This window comes from Camelus dromedarius, chromosome 15 (genome assembly GCF_036321535.1).
Source record: "Camelus dromedarius isolate mCamDro1 chromosome 15, mCamDro1.pat, whole genome shotgun sequence".
NCBI lineage: Eukaryota > Metazoa > Chordata > Mammalia > Artiodactyla > Camelidae > Camelus > Camelus dromedarius.
The window spans coordinates 13,648,348-13,667,287 of record NC_087450.1 but is presented as its reverse complement, the minus strand read 5'-3'; the positions used below and the strand labels follow the sequence as shown (position 1 = coordinate 13,667,287).

At 42.3% G+C, this 18,940-nt stretch overlaps 1 protein-coding gene and 1 long non-coding RNA gene across 4 annotated transcripts in view; one reads left to right on the top strand and one right to left on the bottom strand.

Moving 5' to 3' along the window:
* Nucleotides 1-7,183: 7,183 nt before the first annotated feature.
* LOC135323056 (uncharacterized) lies at nt 7,184-11,016 on the bottom strand. Of its 2 annotated transcripts, XR_010384162.1 has the most exons (3): nt 10,911-11,016; nt 9,291-9,384; nt 7,184-7,900 (listed from the first exon to the last, which is right to left on the bottom strand). It is a non-coding gene; the product is annotated as an uncharacterized LOC135323056 (long non-coding RNA). The 2 variants fall into 2 exon arrangements; XR_010384163.1 differs by lacking the exon at nt 9,291-9,384.
* The window catches only part of ANXA4 (annexin A4), a 63,529-nt gene continuing 54,525 nt past the window's right edge, over nt 9,937-18,940 (top strand). Inside the window, exon 1 of one of the 2 annotated variants that reach the window (XM_031467199.2) lies at nt 9,937-10,093. The gene's annotated coding sequence lies outside the window, so the exon portion shown is untranslated. The remainder of the gene's footprint in view (nt 10,094-18,940) is intronic. The other variant, XM_031467201.2, reaches the window with a different exon arrangement.

Genomic DNA, 18,940 nt, shown 5'->3' with positions numbered 1-18,940 from the left:
TATTTGCCTTTACCACTGAGATCTTTCCTTTTATAATTTTCATGTCTCTAGCTGTGACCTTTTCTTTTTCACTTAAAGAAGTCCCTTTAACATTTCGTGTATAGCTGGTTTGGTGGTGCTGAACTCCTTTAGCTTTTGCTCTTCTGTAAAGCTTTTGATCTGTACATCAAAGCTGAATGAAAACCTTGCTGGGTAGAATATTCTTGGTTGTGGGTTTTTCTCTTTCATCATTTGAAATATAGCATCCCACTGCCTTCTGGCCTGCAGAGTTTCTGCTGAAAATTCAGCTTATGGCTTTGTGGGAGTTCTCTTGTCCATAACTTGTTGCTTTTCCCTTGCTGCTTTAAATATTCTCTCTTTATCTTTAATTTTTGTCATTTTAATTACAGTGTGTCTTGGTGTGGTCCTCTGTGAGTTGGTCCTGTTTGGAACTCTCTGAGCTTCCTGAACCTGGATGTCTGTTTCCTTTCCCAAGTTAGAGACATTTTCAGCCATTATGTCTTCAAATATGTTCTTTACCTCTTTCTCTCTCTTCTCCCTCTGGGGTCTCTATAATGTAAATGTTAATATGCTTGATGTGGTCTCAGAGATCTCTTAAACTGTCATCATTTCTTTTTATTCTTCATTTTTTTTCCTGTTCAGTTTCAGTGGTTTCCACTACTCTGTCTTCCAGCTGATCCATTCCTCTGTATCATTAAATCTACTATTGGTTCCTTCTAGTGTTTTTTTTCATTTCTGTTATTTCATTCTTCATCTCTGTTTAGTTCTTCTTTATATTTTCTAACTCTGGATTAACTTCTCACTCTGTTCATCCAATCTTCTTCTGAGTTCTTTGAACATCTTTGTGATCATTACCTTGAACTCTTTATCAGGTAGACTGCCTATCTTCACTTCACTTAGGTCTTCTTCTGGGGCTTTATCTTGTTCCTTTGGGAAATATTTCTCTGTCACCTCACTTTGCCTAATTTGCTGTTTTTATTTCTATGTATTTGGTAAGTTGGTTATGTTTCCCGATCTTGGAGAAGTGCACTTTTGTAGGAGACATCCAGTGCATCCCAGCAGGGCACTCCCCTCTGGTTACCAGAGCCAAATGCTCCTCCACCATATTGGCCACTCTGAGTCTTATATTTTGTACTATGCCATTTTATATAAAGAATTTGAGCATGCATGGATTTTGGTATCTGTAGGGGGTCCTGGAACCAATTCCCTGCAGATACTGAGGGTCAAATGTATAGAAAAGATGGATTATTATGGTAACTCTCACCCTGTACTATTTATAGATGCTGTGTTTCTGTAATGGCTAACTTACCTGCAGTCACATCAGGGCTGTCCACATTCACCTGGAGTATTTGCAAAACAAAATGAGACCATGTTGAGTCCTATGACCCAGAGCTAATTTTCAAAATGATGGTTTGATTTTACGAGGCATATATGTGATCTGCAGGACAGCAGCAGGAAAAGTACAGCCATTTTAAAGAAAATGGTCAACAATCTTGAGGGAAAAATACTTTCCTCATCAGCTGCCAGACTTCTGAGCAGGGTGAAAGATGGGGGTTGGCACTTCCGTGGAGCCAGTGATCTGCACATGCGTTGTTATTTAATCGTCAAACTATATCGAAGTTTATATCAATGTAATGCAAATGATGAGCCTCTCTGTGGTCAAATCAGCTTTCTCTTTTGGTTGAGATCTTGTGGTAACCAAAACAGGTGTTGGAGAAGAACGAAAAAAAAGACCTTCCTCTTTTGCAGCATGAAAAAAGGAAAATAGCAAATGCTGCAGGTTTTTCTTAGATACATTTTCTGTGGAATTTAGACTATCTCCTGATGGGAAACAGAGTTCATAGAAGACTCAACACCATTACTTATGATGCCTGTCTGTTAGGCAAATATAAAGTTCTGAGATCCTAATTTCTAAAAGTGAGATAAATTGGGCAATAATTTTTCCAAACACCAATGACATTCATTGAATAAAGATTATTACAATACCAAAAGAGGACCCTAATCAAAAGGTTGTGCTAGACACTTAGGTTGTTTCCATATTTTGGCTATTGTTCAGTAATGCTGCAATAACATGGGGGTGCATGTATCTTTTTAAATTGGAAAACACAGGTTTTCTTCATGAGAATCGCTCTTGCAAACCTTTCATAGATTTTATTTTAGCCTAAAACACTGCTGTGACCTGTGATTGGGATACTCTATTCTATAACCTCAGGAATCAATAGATTCTGTGGACCTAGGTGGGTCTGTGCCTAAAACAGCACTAGTTGCCTGGCAGAAAGATGGAGGAGAGAGAGGAGATGGAAAACTGTTGTTCTTTTTGTAACAAACCTTGTAGAACTACTTGTCTCTTAATTAAAACTATGTGCATCTGCAACTTTCATAAAAATCAAAGCTACATTTTTAACAAATGGTACATGGACCGAATAGAATACACACAACTGAAAATGGAATTAATGAACTTAGTTAAGATTAATCCTAAGAACTCTCTCAAACTCAGAGCTAAAGGACTAAAACACAAAATGAAACAAAAACAACCAATGAAAGAAATGTTAAATGACATGGAGGATAAAGTCAAACATTCCCACAGCATCAAATAGAAATTCTAGAACAAAAGAATGGAAATAATGGAAAAGAGATATAATATAGATGAATGTTTCTGAGTTTGGAAAAGATTTCAGTCTTCATAGTGAACAAACCGAAAAGTGCCAACCAGGACAAGCAAAACAGGTCCCACCTCCAAACACATTCTTCATGGGAAAGAGGAAATCTTAAATTTTTCTTGTGAGAAAAACCAGATTACCTACAAAGGAACAAGAATCAGCCGGACATCAGATTTTTCTTTGGTACTAGTGGATCCTAGGAGACAATGGAGAAATATCTTGGAGGAGAGTGTCAAAGTTAATTTCTTTAAGAGCCCCCAAGCATGGCATTTATATAATCAGGTGGTAACAAATACTATTGATTGAGGAAGGGAATGATTGGTTGAAAGTTTTATTATTGAATTTTAATTTTATTAATTGTGATCAGAAAAATAGCTAACACTAGTATAGAGCTTACAATGGGCCAAGAACGCTTCAAAAAAAAGTATGTATAAGTCATCTAATTATTATTACAAAGCTCTTAGAAGGTAGGTACCATCATTATCCCCATTCTACAAATGAGAAAACTAAGGCACAGAAAAGATAAGTGACTTTTCTTAAGGTCACTAGCTAAGAAATGGTATAGCTGGGATTCAAACCCCATTTTTATTTTGGAATTTTAGGAAGTTTTCTTTGCAAATAAATATTTTATCAGTTTTTGTGAGCAGTCAGTAGGTGATTGAAAAGAACCCACTTTCTCTGTAGAACATGGAGTTCAGTCCAGTCCATAACTAGTCATTCTACTTCAGAAATAATATTATTCCAATTACTTCTATATTTTTTGGTCTGTTCAATCTATCAAAGTCAGTAGAGACGGTTTAAAACTTACTTCTGCTTTGTATTGTAAAACTTGAAAAAGTAGTTTCTTCTGCTTCTTACATGCTGTTTTCTTTTCTATGTTCCAGGATTTCTTCATGGTTTTATATCCATTTTTATGCTTACTCATCCTTAAACATTAAAATTTTATCCACACTTTGCATTTGTTCCCAACCAGGATGACTGAATTCTTCTTGGCTCCCTGCCTGTCTGTATGGATGCTGTTAGAATCTTTTCATATCTTAGGCTAGAGGATTGATTACCTTCTGGCAGCCTGAAAAGACTGCAAGGAGATCCATCTGGCTAGGAATGTCACATCTGCAAGGGTTTCTTCTTGATGTTTTGCTAAGCCACTGTCCCAAAGGTTAGCTGGCTTTTGTCCTTACCTCCTTCCTGGCCAGCGGCCAGGCTGGGTATCAGAGAGGAGCTTACCAGTTAGGGTAAAAATTCCCCCTCTACATGCCGTGGGTCATTTCAATGAGTGTTGGGAAGGGAGATTCAGAAGTTTGAGCTAAACCCCCACTTCTGTCTGGAAGTGTGCTGGTACTGTAGTGCATCGTAAAATAACACCCCAAATTTCATGGTATGAAACAGTGGCGATCATTTACTATTGTTCTCTCGCATGAGTCTAGGGCTTGGCTGGGCTCAGCTTGGTGGTTCTCACTCAGGGGTCTCTCACATGGCTGCCATGAGACACGGATGATGCTGGAGTCGTCTGGCTTCTTCATTCGCATGTCTTTCACTAGGTCTGGGAAATTTCAAACTGCTGGGACTGAAACAGCTGGGTCTGCTCCAACTCTCCTTGACCTCATGTGATCTGTCCACATGATCTCTACAGCATGGTGGCTTCAGGGCAGCTGTACATGGCCACTCAGGGCTCCACAGGCATGTGCTCCAAGTGAGAACTAGATGGAAACTGTATCATCTTTTAGGATCCAGCTTCAAATGTCACATGGCATTACTTTTGTTGTGTAATCATGGAAGCTTGCCTGAGAAGTCCACTGAGGTCCAAAGAGTAGGGACAGAGAAGACATCTCTTGACCGGGGCAGGGAGGGTGGGATTGGAAGAGCATGAGAGACTGAATATTCTGAAAAATACAATCTACCATAGGAAGCTTAATACAATTTTGTCGAATTAATAAATTATATCATCAGTAGTAATTCTTATTGACACGTACTCCATGCAAGTATCTAACCCACAGAAATCTTGTGAGGATTAACTGATTAAAACAGCTTATCTAACGTACTGAGAATAGTGACTGACATATGGTAAGTGCTAATGTAAATGTTAGCTATAGTCTCCAGTTAAGGAAAATAAAACTCAATACCTATAGTGTTAACTAACCACCCTTTACTGCCATTCAATTTTTTATTTTCCATCCTGCTAGTCACTTTTACCCCCTAACATTCCTGGTTTACCTCTTTGTTTTGGTGGAACATACCGTCTGAAAGCTTCTTAAGAAAAGATCCTTGGGAGATAATTTTTTTCAAATCTTGCTTGTCTGAAAATACTTTTATTTACCCCTACACTTAACTGATAGTTTGGCTGGAATAAAAAAGAATGAAATCTTGCCATTTGTGACAACATGGGTGGACCTAGGGGCTATTACACTAAGTGAAATAAGTCAGACAGAGAAAGAAAAATATTGTATGGTTTCACTTATATGCAGAATATAAAAAATAAAACAAATGAACAAACATAACAAACAGAAACAAAATTATAGATACAGAGAATAAACAGGTGATTGCCAGAAGGGAGGGAGGTGGGCAGAGAAAAGAAATAGGTGAAGAAGATTAAGAGATACAAACTTCCAGTTGCAAAATAAATGCATCAGGGGTATGAAATATACAGTGTGGGGAATATAGACAATAACTAAGTAATATCTTTGTATGGTGACATATCCTAATTAACATCATGGTGATCATTTTGAAATGTATGGAAAAAATCACTGTGTTGGGTAACAGGAACTAATATAGTGCTGTAGATCAATTATACTTCAAAAACAAAGAAACAAGCAAAGAAACAAACTCATAGAAAAAAAAGATCAAATTTGTGGTTACCAGAGGCCACCATTGAGAGGAAGGAGCAATTGGATGGAATCAGTCAAAAGATACTACAAACTTCCAGTTGTAAGATAAACAAGTACTAGGAATGTAATGTACAATACGATAAATGTAACTGACATTGCTGTATGTTATACATGAAAGTTGTTAAGAGGGTAAATCCTTAGAGTTCTCATCACAAAATTTTTTTCTATTTCTTTACATCTGTATCTATATGAGATGATGGATGTTCACTAAACTTACTGTGATAATCATTTCATGATGCATGTAAGTCAAATCATTATACTGTACACCTTAAACTTACCCAGTGCTGTGTGTCAATTATATCTCAATAAAACTGGTAGAAAAATAATATAAAATACAAAAATTTTTAAATTAAAATGAAATGCTGCCTGGAAGCTCTGTATGCCTGTGTAAGTGGGTGGGGCTTGACTATGGTGAATTCACTAAAGCTCTGCTCCGGTTGCCATTCAGTAATTGATAACAGTTTCTTTAGGATTTACTCTTCACCAGAGAAGAGTATTTCAAATGCCTCATCTTGGTTGCCAGTGTTGTAGGACCAAGTGAAGGAAGAATCCTGAACAGCTGGATATTCATCACATTCAGTTTCATATAGATCTTCAATCTCAGTACCATTCCCCTAGCCTTGTGGTAGGTGAAAGGTGAATGTAAATTTTTGGCTAGTCCCCTAATTGAGGGATGGAACCTAATTCCCCTCCCTTGAATCTGGGCTGGTCTTAATGACTTCCGGTGACCTGTAGAATGCAACAGAAATAATGTTCAGGGGCTGCCAAACTTAATAGGAAGCCTAGTAACTTTTGCTTGGACCTCCTGGAGTACCCTTTTTGGGTGCTCTGAGTCTCCGTGTAGGAAACCCAACTAGTCTGAAACTGTTGTGTGGAGGGGGCGTGTGGAGGTGCTTTGATCAACAGTGCCAGCTGGGATGAGCCTTCCAGCTCACCTTGCTGTGGTGCCAGACAAGTGAGTGACTCCTCCAGACTGGCCCATCTGCCAGCTGAATACCGCCAAGTGATTTTTTTTTTTTAAAGATTTGTCGTGTGTGTGCGTATACCTGGTGCACAACACAATGATTTGCTGTTTCTATACATTTCAAAATAATCGCCATAATGAGTATGATTGTCATCTGTCACCATACAAAGATATTACATATTATTGACTGTATTCCCCACACTGTACACTTCCTACCCGTGACTCATTGGTTTTGTAACTGAAAGTTTGTACCTCTTAATGACTCTCATTTATTTCTCTCCTTCCCCCACCCTTCTCCCCTCCGGCAACCACCTATTTGTTCTCTGTATCTATGGATCTGTTTCTGTTTGGTTATGTTTGCTCATTTATTTTGTCTTTTAGATTCCACATGTAAGTGAAATCATACATTATTTGTCTTTCTCCATCCGACTTATAATTCACTCAGCCTAATACCCTCTAGGTCCATTCATGTTGTTGTGGATGGTAAGATTTCATTCTTTTCTCTGGCTGACATTTATATATATAGTATTTATCCATTAATCTATTGATGGACACTCAGATTGCTTCCATATCTTGGCTATTGTGAAAAATACTGCAATGAACAAAGGAGTGCATATATCTTTCATAGTTAGTGTTTTTGTTTTCTTTGGATAAATACCCGGAAGTGGAATTGCTGGATTGTATGGTCGTTTTATTTTTAATTTTTTGAGAAATCTCCATACAGTTTTCCATAGTGGCTGCAGCAATTGACATTCCCACCAACAGTGCACGAGGGTTCCCTTTTCTCCACATCCTCACCAACACTTGTTATTTGTTGTCTTTTTGATAATAGCCATGCTGACGAGTGTGAGGTGGTATCTCATTGTGGTTTTGATTTGCATTTCCCTGGTGATTAGCCATATTGAGCATCTTTTCATGTGCTGGTTGGCCATCTTATATCTTCCTTGGAAAAATATCTGTTCAAATCCTCTGCCCACATTTAAATCAGTTTTTTGTTTATATTGAGTTATATGAGTTCTTTGTATATTTTGCATATTAACCCCTTGTCAGATATATTGTTTGCATGTATCTTCTCCCATTCGGTACGTGGCCTTTCCATTTTGTTGACAGTTTCCTTCATTGTGCAAAAGCTTTTTAGTTTGATGTAGTCCCATTTAAAAAAAGTTTTGCTTTTGTTTCCCTTGCATGAGGAGACATATTGAAAAAAAAATTACTAAGACTGGTGTCGAAGAGCGTACTGCCTATGTTTTCTTGTAGAAGTTTTATGGTTTCAGGTTTTACATTGTCTTGTTATTTGCTGTCTTTTTGATGATAGCCCTTCAGACAGGTGTGAGGCCAAAGACAGTTGTTGATGAACGCATTGCCCAGCCAAGTCTTGTCCAAACACAGACCTACAAAATCATGAGATAGAATCAAATGGTCATTGTTTTAAGTTACTAACTTCTGGGGTTTTTTGTTAGTCAGCCTTAGGTAACCAGAACACCTTGACTACACCCAGTATGCCCCATTCCCTAGATCCTCTGCTTTATCCCCTCCAGGGAATGTTTCTGATCTTCTGCCCAAATCAGACAGGCAGCTGTGTAATGTCGCGAAAGGGATGGAAGAGACTGGTTGCTTTCTGTACAGATGTGCAAAAAACTCCTCCTGTTTTTAGGCTTAATTATATACCCACTTTTAGAAGCCCCTGGTTCAGCAGTCCCTGAATATCCTGGGAAATTGTATAATATCATGTTGCTTCTTCCCCTACACCTAGCTTCAGAGTCAGTTTTCTTAGGTCTGCCAAGTCAATTATCACCTCTCTGATTTCCAGTTTCCAAAATTTTGTTATTTTTGTCTTGTTCCCTTGTTCTTGTAAGATTAAAAAAAAAAATCTACTATTGTTATTTAGCTGGATTTCAAGAGGGAGATGAGGCAAGTGCCTGTGTTCATTCTGCTATCTTTAAAGGCCCCTTTGAGTCTTTAATTGCAACAATTATATTAATTTTTAAAGTCCTCATAGATCACGTTCCCTAGAAGCAAAGCCTGAGAAAGGGATTCTTGTGTAAGTGCCTTAGTGAGGGGGTATTCTCAGGAGAACCTGTAAGAGAAGCGGGCTAGCGCAGAGAAAGAAGCAAAGCACAAATGTGGTTTCTACTTAAGTTTAGCCTCAGTATAAGCCTATGGGAGCCCTGGAATGTGAAGGGCATCATAGATTTATTCTTGGCCTTTTGTACCCCATAAAGTTAGCATTGACTGTGGTTTCCCAACCTGGCTTGAGGGCAGTTATGGGAAGAAGGGGGCAGCTGTGAGCTGGGTGCACCCACCTAGTAAAGGTGATCTTAGCAGGGTGCTTCTGCGCCATTCCTACCCTTTTTCATTTTATTTATTTTTAAAGGAATACAATAGTGTCTCTAATCCCTCTAAGGGACTAAATTATCCATATTTCATTTTTTTAACCCACTGTTTGTCTTCTTAATTTTGTTTCCTTTCTGTTGGTTCATAAACTGAAGCTCAGAAACTTAAAGTTATCGAGTAGAGAAAAGGCAGCAAAACCAGGTGTAGACTCCAAATAAGTGTGCTCCAAAACCCACGCTCTTAACCAGATTAAACCACCTCCTGTAGCTGCGTCTTAATGAAATAATTTAATGTTACCTCTCCAATTTTAAGGGTGCTAACAGCCCCTTGCATTTGGACCTGTTGGGTATTAAACACACTCCCCCAAAACCACCTGCCCTCTGTTAAATAAAATCGGAATATGCCTGTAGAACCAATGGGTTCATTATGTAAGGATTCACTGAGTACCTGCCATGTGCTAGAAGGGCACCGGGTGTGTGTGCCAAGACCACCTAGACCCCGTCAGTGCCTTCATGAGGTCTGAGTCCAGTCGGGGAGGTAGCTACGAACAGAAAAGACTATATTAAAAGGACAAGCTTTGCTTCAAGGCCAAACCTGGGAGCTTCTGACCAGCAGCGAAGCCTGGTAATTTACAGGTGAAGAGGGAAAGATCTGGGACCACTCCGAACTCCTATTCCCAAAGGCTACCCCCCAAAAAGGGAACTCGGCTTTCCTCTAGGGAGATGCGGAACTCCTGGGAACTTTGGGAGATGTCTGTTTCAATGCGCAAGAGGGAAACGAAATGTGCCGTTCTGATTTCACTTTCCACTTTTCCGGCCGCAGTCTCGGCGTGAGAAAGTGCAGTGTCTGGGGGAGGAAGCTTTGGCTCCCGGCGGGCGAGACCTGGGGGAGCGGCCCTCGCCGGATAGTCCGGCGGCTCCGACTCATGGGCGCTGGAGCGGGGCCGGGAGGGGCCCGGCGGGCTGGGATCCGGGCGGGGGGCCGGGCGGGGAGCGCCACGCCCGGGCTTGTGCCCCGTGCCGCCCCCTCCCTGGGCGCCGGGCGTGGCGGCCCCGGCCCCCCGCTCCAGGTGCGCTTCGCCCATGGAGGACTTTCCGGTCTCGTGGGCAGAGGGACAACCAGGAACTCGCGCTCAGTCTCCACCCCGAAGCGGGGCGGGTCCGCCGGGGATAAGACCCGCGGCCCGGCCCCGCGAGCGTGTAGTCTCCGTGGCCGCAGAAAACGAGCGCCGTCCCGTCTCGGCCCGAGTGGTAAGGGGCCCCGGGCCGTGGGTGCTGGGCTCGGGAAGGGGCGCCGCAGCCCCAGAGCGCCTCGCGGGGGTGGCCAGTCAGGCGCCGCGCCCAGGACGGGGTGCTCGCCGCCGGCCTGCGGGCGGGCCCCGGGCGGCACAGGGTGGGGCGGGCCCGGGACTCGCTCCGGGTGGCCAAGGGGGAGGCAAACACCGCCCTTATCCACCCGCACCGTCCGGAAGGACCTCCAGGGCAGTCTCTGCAGCTCAGGGTGTAGACCAGACACCACAATAGTTATTTATTGAGTTCCTTTGCCAAGCACTGTGCTGGGTTTAAGCATTCCAAAGAAAGGATTGAGTAATATTCCCTGGAACTGACTCAGTCCAACTTCTGCTTTTTAAATTCTTTGCTCTTTTTAAGAAACTTACTCCTTTCTCCAAAGTTTCTCTCTTTTTGTAACTAATGCCCCTAGCACAATGCCTGGCATGTGGGAATCTGAATTATTATGAGATCCGTGACTCGAGCCTGCCGGTGACACACCCTCTTTTGTCATAACTTTGATGGGCCGGAGACTTTAGGACCAAAGAGGTGATTGCTTTTCAACAATCTACCTAATTTAAATGCTCCCCAAGATTGATGCAAGTCTTCTGTGAGCTGCTGGGAGCATATGAGTCCTGAGTAGCCCACAGCTTGCATGAAAAGTGGGCGTCTGCTCTCTCCAGCTGACAGTGGGAGGAATGAGTAGAGTCCCCACCCTGAGCCGCACCCCCCACCCCGCGCAATGACCCATCTTATTGCCCATAAGTTCTAGATCCCTCCATTTCCACCTCCTCCTTACATTTCAGGTAACTCCATTGATAGCCAAGCCATAGCTCTTTAGTTGCCAGGGAATTCTCAGAAGACGGAGCAGCAGAGGAAGGTGACAGGAATGAGGAAATAGGTAACCATAGCCGCCTACAACCAGCTGACTTCCCAGAGCCCATTCTGGCCAAGGTCAGATCCTCTACAGTCAGCTTAGATCAGATTTCTGTTGCTTTGGGTTACACACGTACACGCACACACACAGACGAGCTTGCATATATACACTACTGGATCAAAAGTGTCTGTGAATTTCCCTCCTAGATGTTCTTGCATTTGATTAGGGGTAATTTTTCTCTGAAAGCAATTCAGAGGTAACATTCGCAGTCAAGTCAGAGCACACCAGCCCCTGGCATCTGAAGCCACCAGGTCATCCCCGGACTCATGTCTTGTGGTTCATTTCTTTGCTTTTGTCTAATCTAGCTGCTCCTTTGTTTCCCCAGTCTTGCTAATCTGCTTGGAGACTAAGCCCACACTTCTCTAAGGGAGCTGAGTGGCAGGCATTGGGATGGTAGGCGATGTCCCGGGAGTAACTGAAGCTTCGGAGTAAACAAGACGGGGGTTTTCCCTTGGGTGTCAATCTTATCCAGATAGTTGCGGATAAAAACACGTTCTATACTAAAACAATTACAGATATATTTTTGTAGTGGAATTCAAAGTTTAGCTACCTTTTTCATATAAGAAACTTCCAAAATTTTAGCTTGGACTTTGAGCCGCAATTTGGCCCAAATCTAACCCTTGAGGGTTTGCTTTTGCTGCAATTAGGAATACTCAGGGAAGCAGTTTGATAGATACTGCAGTGTCCTCCCTGGAGGGACTTTGAATAACAGTCATCCTAGGTTACTCATTTAATCTTTATTATTATTATTATTGTTATTATAGCATAGTTGTTAACAGTGCTGTGTTAGTTTCTGGTGTAGAGCATAGTGATTCAGTAATACATATATTATATATATATATTCTTTTTAATTATAGGTTATTAAAAGCTATTGAACATAGTTCCCTGTGCTATCCAGTAGGACATTGTTATTTAACTCATTTAATCTTTATTTCAACCTGAGGCAGGGTTGTTAATCTTGTTTTTATTGATTTTTAATTTTTATTTTTTATTTATTTATTATTTTTTAAATTGAAGTAATAGTCAGTTTACAATGTGTCAATTTCTGGTGTACAGCACAATGTTTTAGTCATACATGTACATGCATATATTCGTTTTCATATTCTTTTTCATTATAGGTTACTACGAGATATTGAATATAGTTCCCTGCACTGTACAGAAGAAACTTGCTGTTTATCTGTTTTATATATAGTAGTTAATATTTGCAAATTTCGAACTCCCAGTTTAGCTCTTCCCACACCTTCCTCGCCTCATAACCCTAAGTTTGTTTACTATGTCTGTGAGTCTGTTTCTGATTTGTAGATGTGTTACAGATGAGGATCCCAAGGCTCTATGTGGCAGTCCTTGGCCAAGGTCAGACCCCTTGTAAAGAGATTTAAATCCAGCTGCTGGATACTAAAGCCAGTTCCGTTATCCTTCCTGCCCTACTGTGGCTCTTGGGATTTGGATTTGTGGCTTCCTGGCGTATTAACTAAGTCTTTTTTTTTTTTTTAATTATTTTTTATCCTGGCTGGAGGAAATAACTAGGTTTATTTATTTTTAGAGGACGTACTGGGGATTGAACCCAGGACCTCATGCATGCTAAGCATGTGCTCTACCACTTGGGCTATACCCTCCCCTCAACTAAGTCTTGACCAAATGCTTTTCTTTTCCTTTTCAACTTTCTTCTGGTTGAGCTGACCCATGAACTGTGATTGAAAGAATTAGAGCTGTTTCGACTAGAAAGGCTAAATTACATTAGAGTAGGGTACAGGTTAATGGCCCTGAATTCTTGAGGAGCTTGGCACATGGATAAGGGAATCAACTCCCTCGTTGTGGCGCTGGGCAGAGCTGGGTAGGACTTTTTTGGATGGCAGGTTGTACTTGAATTTAAGGAAGTGGCTTTTGAAGCCCAAGGCTGGGTGGCTTTGGAGGTGGCTAGAGCTCTTACCAGAGATGTGTAGGGCAGAGACGCCACAGCCCCTTTCTGATGGAGCTGCGAAGGGGAGGTTGAACTAAGATGACTTCTAAAACCATAGTTTCCAAACTTCCGGTCCATGCCCCAGGGAGCTTGCACAGCATGCAGATTCTATCCCTAATCCCCAAAATTCTGACCCAGGATGATGGGAACCCAGGAATCTGCCTGTTGTTGGTTTTTGGGGGAAGTAACTTGTTCATGTAAAGTTCTGTTTGAACTGGACTGAGAGTGTTGCTATGGGAACCTGAGCCACCACTTTTGAAGATTGTTTCAAAGGTTCAAGATGTTTGAGGTCACTAAATTGCATACGGCTCCTGGTATGCTAGACATAAAACCCATATTGAATGTTTTATCCACAATCAGGGGCAGGGATAAATTACAGACTATAAGTTACCCTGGGAAAGACCTTCACCTTTTCCCTCTTCAACATCTTTAACCCTTGAAGGCCTGGATATAATACAGCATGAGCAGCCTGACTTGAAACAGAGCAGGAGGCTCCATGCGTGGACTTTTGTTAAGTCATCAGAAAGACCTCCCTGTGGATTCAGTCCTCTAGGGTGAGGCACTCACCTCCCTCCTCCTAAGAGGTAACATTAAATTATTAAATTATTACCAGGAGCCAGCGTAAGGGGCCCCATGGTGAATGGGAACAGATTCTCCTGATTTATGTGGGTTGGCGCCGTCTCCCGTGGAGGGGTCCTTTATAGGAACAGGCCCCATGGTATCATCAGCCCCCAGGATCTACCCTCTCACTTCTTTCCGGGAGCTCAGGAAGGCATTTTCTGGGTCCGGCTTAGCTTTGGCTTCTCTTGTTGCTGCTCTCTGATGCTGTACAAAGACCTGACTCATTGGTTCTCATCCTCGTTAGAGTCACAGACTCCTTTGAGAACCTGACTAAAGCCATGAATCCTCTCTGGAGAAGAATAAACACATATCTGACATTTTCCCATACAGTTTCAAAGGGTTTACAGACACCCTTCTAATCCCAACCATGGAGACCTAGACATTGTGTGTAGAATTGCCCCGAAATTTGGCAATGTTTGTCAAAATAAAAAAAATCCATTTCCTTTATTCCATCAATTTGAATTCTAGGAATTTATCCTAAAGATATATTTGGACATGTGTACAGAGACATGTGTACAAGGATATATATACATTGCAGCATTTTTGTAGCTCTAACAGATTGAAATGACCTAAATATCTATCAGTAAGTGACTGGTTAAGTTATGGGACATCCATGCCAAGCAATACAATGCAGCTGTTAAAAAAAAGGTGCAGGTTCCCCAATGTTCCTAGCAGCACTATTTACAATAACCAATACATGGAAACAGCCTAAATGTCCATGGACAGATGACTGGATAAAGAAAATGTGGTATATTTATAAAATGGAATACTATTCAGCCATAACAACGACAACATAATGCCATTTACAGCAACATGGATGTCCCTGGAGAATGTCATTCTAAGTGAAGTAAGCCAGAAAGAGAAAGAAAAATACCATATGAGATCGCTCATATGTGGAATCTAAAAAAAAAGAAAAGAAAGAAAGGAAGAAAGACAAATGAACATAAATACAAAACAGAAACAGACTCATAGACAGAGAACACAAATTTGTGGTTGCCAGGGAGGAGGAGGGTGGGAAGTGACAGACTGGGAGTTCAAAATCTGTAGATACTGACAGGCATATGTAGAATAGATAAACAAGATTATACTGTATAGCACAGGGAAATATATACAAGATCTTGTGGCAGCTCACAGTGAAAAAGAATATGACAATGAATATATGTATGTTCATGTATAACTGAAAAATTGTGCTCTACACTGGCAATTGACACAACATTGTAAACTGACTATAACTCAATTAAAAAAAGGTGCAGGTTGATAGGAACAGATGTAGAATGATATTGAAGCTATATATATATAGATAGATAGATTTTTTTTAAAGCAAAATACAGCTTTACATGACATGCTAACATTTCTGCATATAAGAATGTTGGAGGCTGTTTATATTCTCAGATGTTTGTTAATGCATAAGTACTTCTGAAAGGATGCACATGAAAATTAGACGAGTGGTTGTCCCTGTAGGTAGGGGGTGGTGAAGTTCTTGCAGACTTATCACCATATGCTTTCTTGTACTATCTGAATTTTTTTTTATCATGATCATGTATTGTCAGGTTTTTTAAAGTAGAGAGTTTCAGAGAGCACCTGCCCATTTAACATTATTTGTAGAGAGAGAGAATGAAACAAATTAAGAATGTATAATTATCAAGTTTTCCCACATTAAAGGTAATATATGGTCATATACTTTCTTATTTGGGTAGGAAAAACTAACATGCAACTGTGCTTTCGTGTCCAATGAGATAAAGTAGCAATCACTCATTCTTGTCATGCATTTCATTTGGCTACACCTTAGCTGGTTGCAAAAATAATGTGAGATGCCTTGACTTGCATGGCGGGGAAAGTTCTATATTTAAATGGTTTGAGGATTCGATGTGTCTTTAGCTGCAGAAGCAAAGAGAGGAATTAGATGGGATAAGTCATGGCCTGTAGACAAGGCAGACCTGCTAGGGTAGGGCAGGGCCCTCTGTCAGAGAAAGTCCTGGCAGCGATATCAGGTCATGGGCACTGAGGGGCCTGGCCTTGGCTTCAGAGCCTGGACCTCCTTCTTTAGCCGGACTGTGGCTCAGTCTGGGAAGTCTCTGTGCCACAGATATTAATAGCTAATGTTCACCAAGTGTTTCCGATGGGCCTGACCCTATGCCAAACACCTGGCATGTTATTTTTTTAAAAATTCATCTATATTAGTATTAGGTGCAGTCTCCATTATACAGATGTGGAAACTGAGACACAAAGGGATTGAGTAGTTTACTTGATGTCACATACTAGCAAGTGATAGAGCCAGGATTTGAACTTGGCTGTCTGATTCTATATCCTGTGTTCTACTACTCTGTTATACTGTATAGTGAGTTAAATACAATAATGAGTTAAATAATGAGTTTCAGGAATCTGCCTGAAAAGGCAGGGCTGGGAGATTAAGCTGGCTATAAAGTTGGACTTTTTCAGAGGCGAAGAGGGAGAGTCTGTGTCCAAACCGCTTGTCTAAGAGGGATTTGATGTTGACCTGGGTCATTCTAAGTGCCCAGGGGGTCCCAGCTGGTAGGTGAGGAGTGGAGAGCAGACAGTGAACCAGGGTGATGTGCTGTGTCATGATGCTGGTGGCCCATTCCCGTGGGAGTAAGACTTGGGGCAGCACCTAAAGGCAGGAGGGGCAGCTCAGCACCTCGGGGAAGGGTCTTCAGGTGGTAAGTAGGATATCAGTGGCCCCCGCCAAATGGAAAAAGCTTCATTCATTTATTATACAACGTGACGGACGCCAGGGATTTAACGATGAAGTACCTCGACCCCATCCTTAGGGAGACAAACAAGCAAATCAAAAATTCAAAACTCACAGGGCTGTGTGGTGTATGATTTGATACCCTGTACACAGGCTGCCATAGAGCTGAGGAGGTGCATAGAGCTGGAAGGGGAACCATCTTGGAGGTGGGATGGGAGAAGCAGGGCTTCTGCACAGGGATGGAGATGAGAAAGCAAGACCCAGCACACTGGAGCGGCTGAGTGTCTGCCAGCACAGGGCTAGTCCCAGAGGGCAGAGCGGGAGGGCCCTCAGAAATTAAGGTCATTCTGTAGGCCCATGCAAGACAGGACCAATTATTGGGGGATAGGTCCTAGGGAATCTAGAGATCCCATAGTACGAGCTGCTGGCCTAGGTTATAAATCCCTGTTTGTTTTTTTGTTTTGTTTTGGTTTTTTTGCATCTGCTCCAGTGCTTAACACAGTTATGTGATAGACACTTTTAAATAAAAAGGAAGCTCTGGGTACCAGGAAGGAAATCAAGGCAGAGAGCCAGGATTGGAGAAACAAGACTTCCTGCTTCCTTGTCCAACACCAGGCCAACTGGTCAAGATTCGGCTTAGACACAGGCTCCATCCCTGACTGACTTAATTGGGTGAGGCGCCTCTGTCTCCCTGCCATCCCCCCGCCACAGGACTGGTCACACTTTCTTGGGCCTGATGATAGGCCTGTGCCCTCCACTCAGCTCTGAGCTTCTCTGAGGGCAGGACCACGTAACCCCCGTCCTCTGGCCTAGTACACAGTGGGCGCTCATCAAAGGTGTGCTGAATGAATGTGTGCAATTTTTCAGGGCCTGGAAATTTTAGTCCCACCTCTGCACCCCACAGACTGACCCATTTTTGAAAATGACTGTTCCAGCCTTTGTCTCCAGTCTCTTCATGTCCTTAAGCTCCAGCCCAACTCCGAATTTAATGCACTTGATGCTGGAAACTTGGGGGCTAGGGTTACCCACTGTGCCACTGAAAATCTGTGTAACTTCCCAGTCTGCCCTCTTATACTTGGTTCCTCTATATTCGTATTCACGGTTCTGCATCCATGGATGCAACCAACTGCCAATTGTGTAGTGATGTAGTATGTATTTAGGGAAAAAAAGAAAGAAACAAAACACATATAAGTGGCCCCAGGAAGTTCAAACCTATGTTGTTCAAGGGTCAACTATTCCTTCCAAATAATTCTTACTCTTCATAATCAGAGCTGAGGCTTCGTTTTTACTGTCTTCTCTGCCTGCAGAACTCTTTCCTCTTGGAATCCTATCTGTCCTTCTAAGCTTTAGTCAAACGAGAGCTCTTGGACTCTCTTCGAGGTTGGGGTGGGATGACTTAGTCTGCAGTCTCTCCCTGCCCAGCAGCCCTGATCACAGGTACCGAGTGCTGCGTTGTCATTGGATCAGTTTTATCCCAGTTTTGTTTCACCTTCCAGCTTACATGCTCCTTGAGAGCAAGACCGGCCGTGTCTCCTCCATCTTTGTGTCTCTCGCAGTGCCTAGTACCTGTCAGGGGCAAAATAAATATTTAAGTGAGGATGATGAGGGTCTGCACACACAGCAAGTGGCAGTTCTGGGAGATGAGCTACTTGAGAATCAGGGCCTGGGGCTGATGTGAGGGGAAGAACCAGGGGTGCATATTGACACTTGATTGAATAATGTCTCTGATCCCCACCCAAGATTTACTGACTCTAGAGTCTAACATCCCCCAAATCCATACTTCTAAACACTCTTTGGGCAATTTTTGTGCACACTGAAGTCTGAGAACTTTTCCCAGATACCATGCTGGGTGCTTTCTGCTCTGTATTGGTTAGGCTCCCTCTGAAGCCATAGCTCCAGACAAGAGCCCTGACATCTTTGGGGGCCAGAAGAAAGGGGGAAGTTGGAAGGCTGATTCATCTTTTTTTTAGCCCGGGGAGCCCTCTCTCCAAGCCTTGAGACAGGCTTATCTTTATTTCTCGTTGGCCAGAAGTGGGTCAAAGGCCACTCATAAACCAGTGTGGCAGTTGGCATGGGCTTGCCTTGGACCAATCATTGTTTTTTCATCGGGGAGTCCCAGCTTCCTGGATACCAAACCCCATCCCTAAACTCCTGAAGATTCTCTTAATGAGGAAGGAGGGTAGAATGGGAGTTGACATTATTGCTAATCCCTGCAGATATCCGACAGGATAGTTACCACTATCTCAGTTTTATGCCAGAATAAACTGGCTCTCATAGGTGGGGTTAAATCTTGGAGCAGGGACTGGATCTCCGCCCTTGTTCTGGATTCCCAGCCTCCTACCTCCAGCGCTGAATGGCTTCCTTTACAGCCCATGCTTCCCACTCACATGTGGGAAGAGACTTGAATTTGGAGTTTCAGGGGTCTTGTAAATTAACAGATCAAGCCTACCAGGAGTAGTGCATGTTTGTAGTGGATGGTTTGGAGAACTCTGCTGTTTAAATAACCTTTGGCAAACAAATGTCCTGAGTCTGTCTGTGCATAGCTATTCATGTGCGTAAAGCAGTAGAAGTATTAAGGTATGGCTCCCTCTTCCATTAATA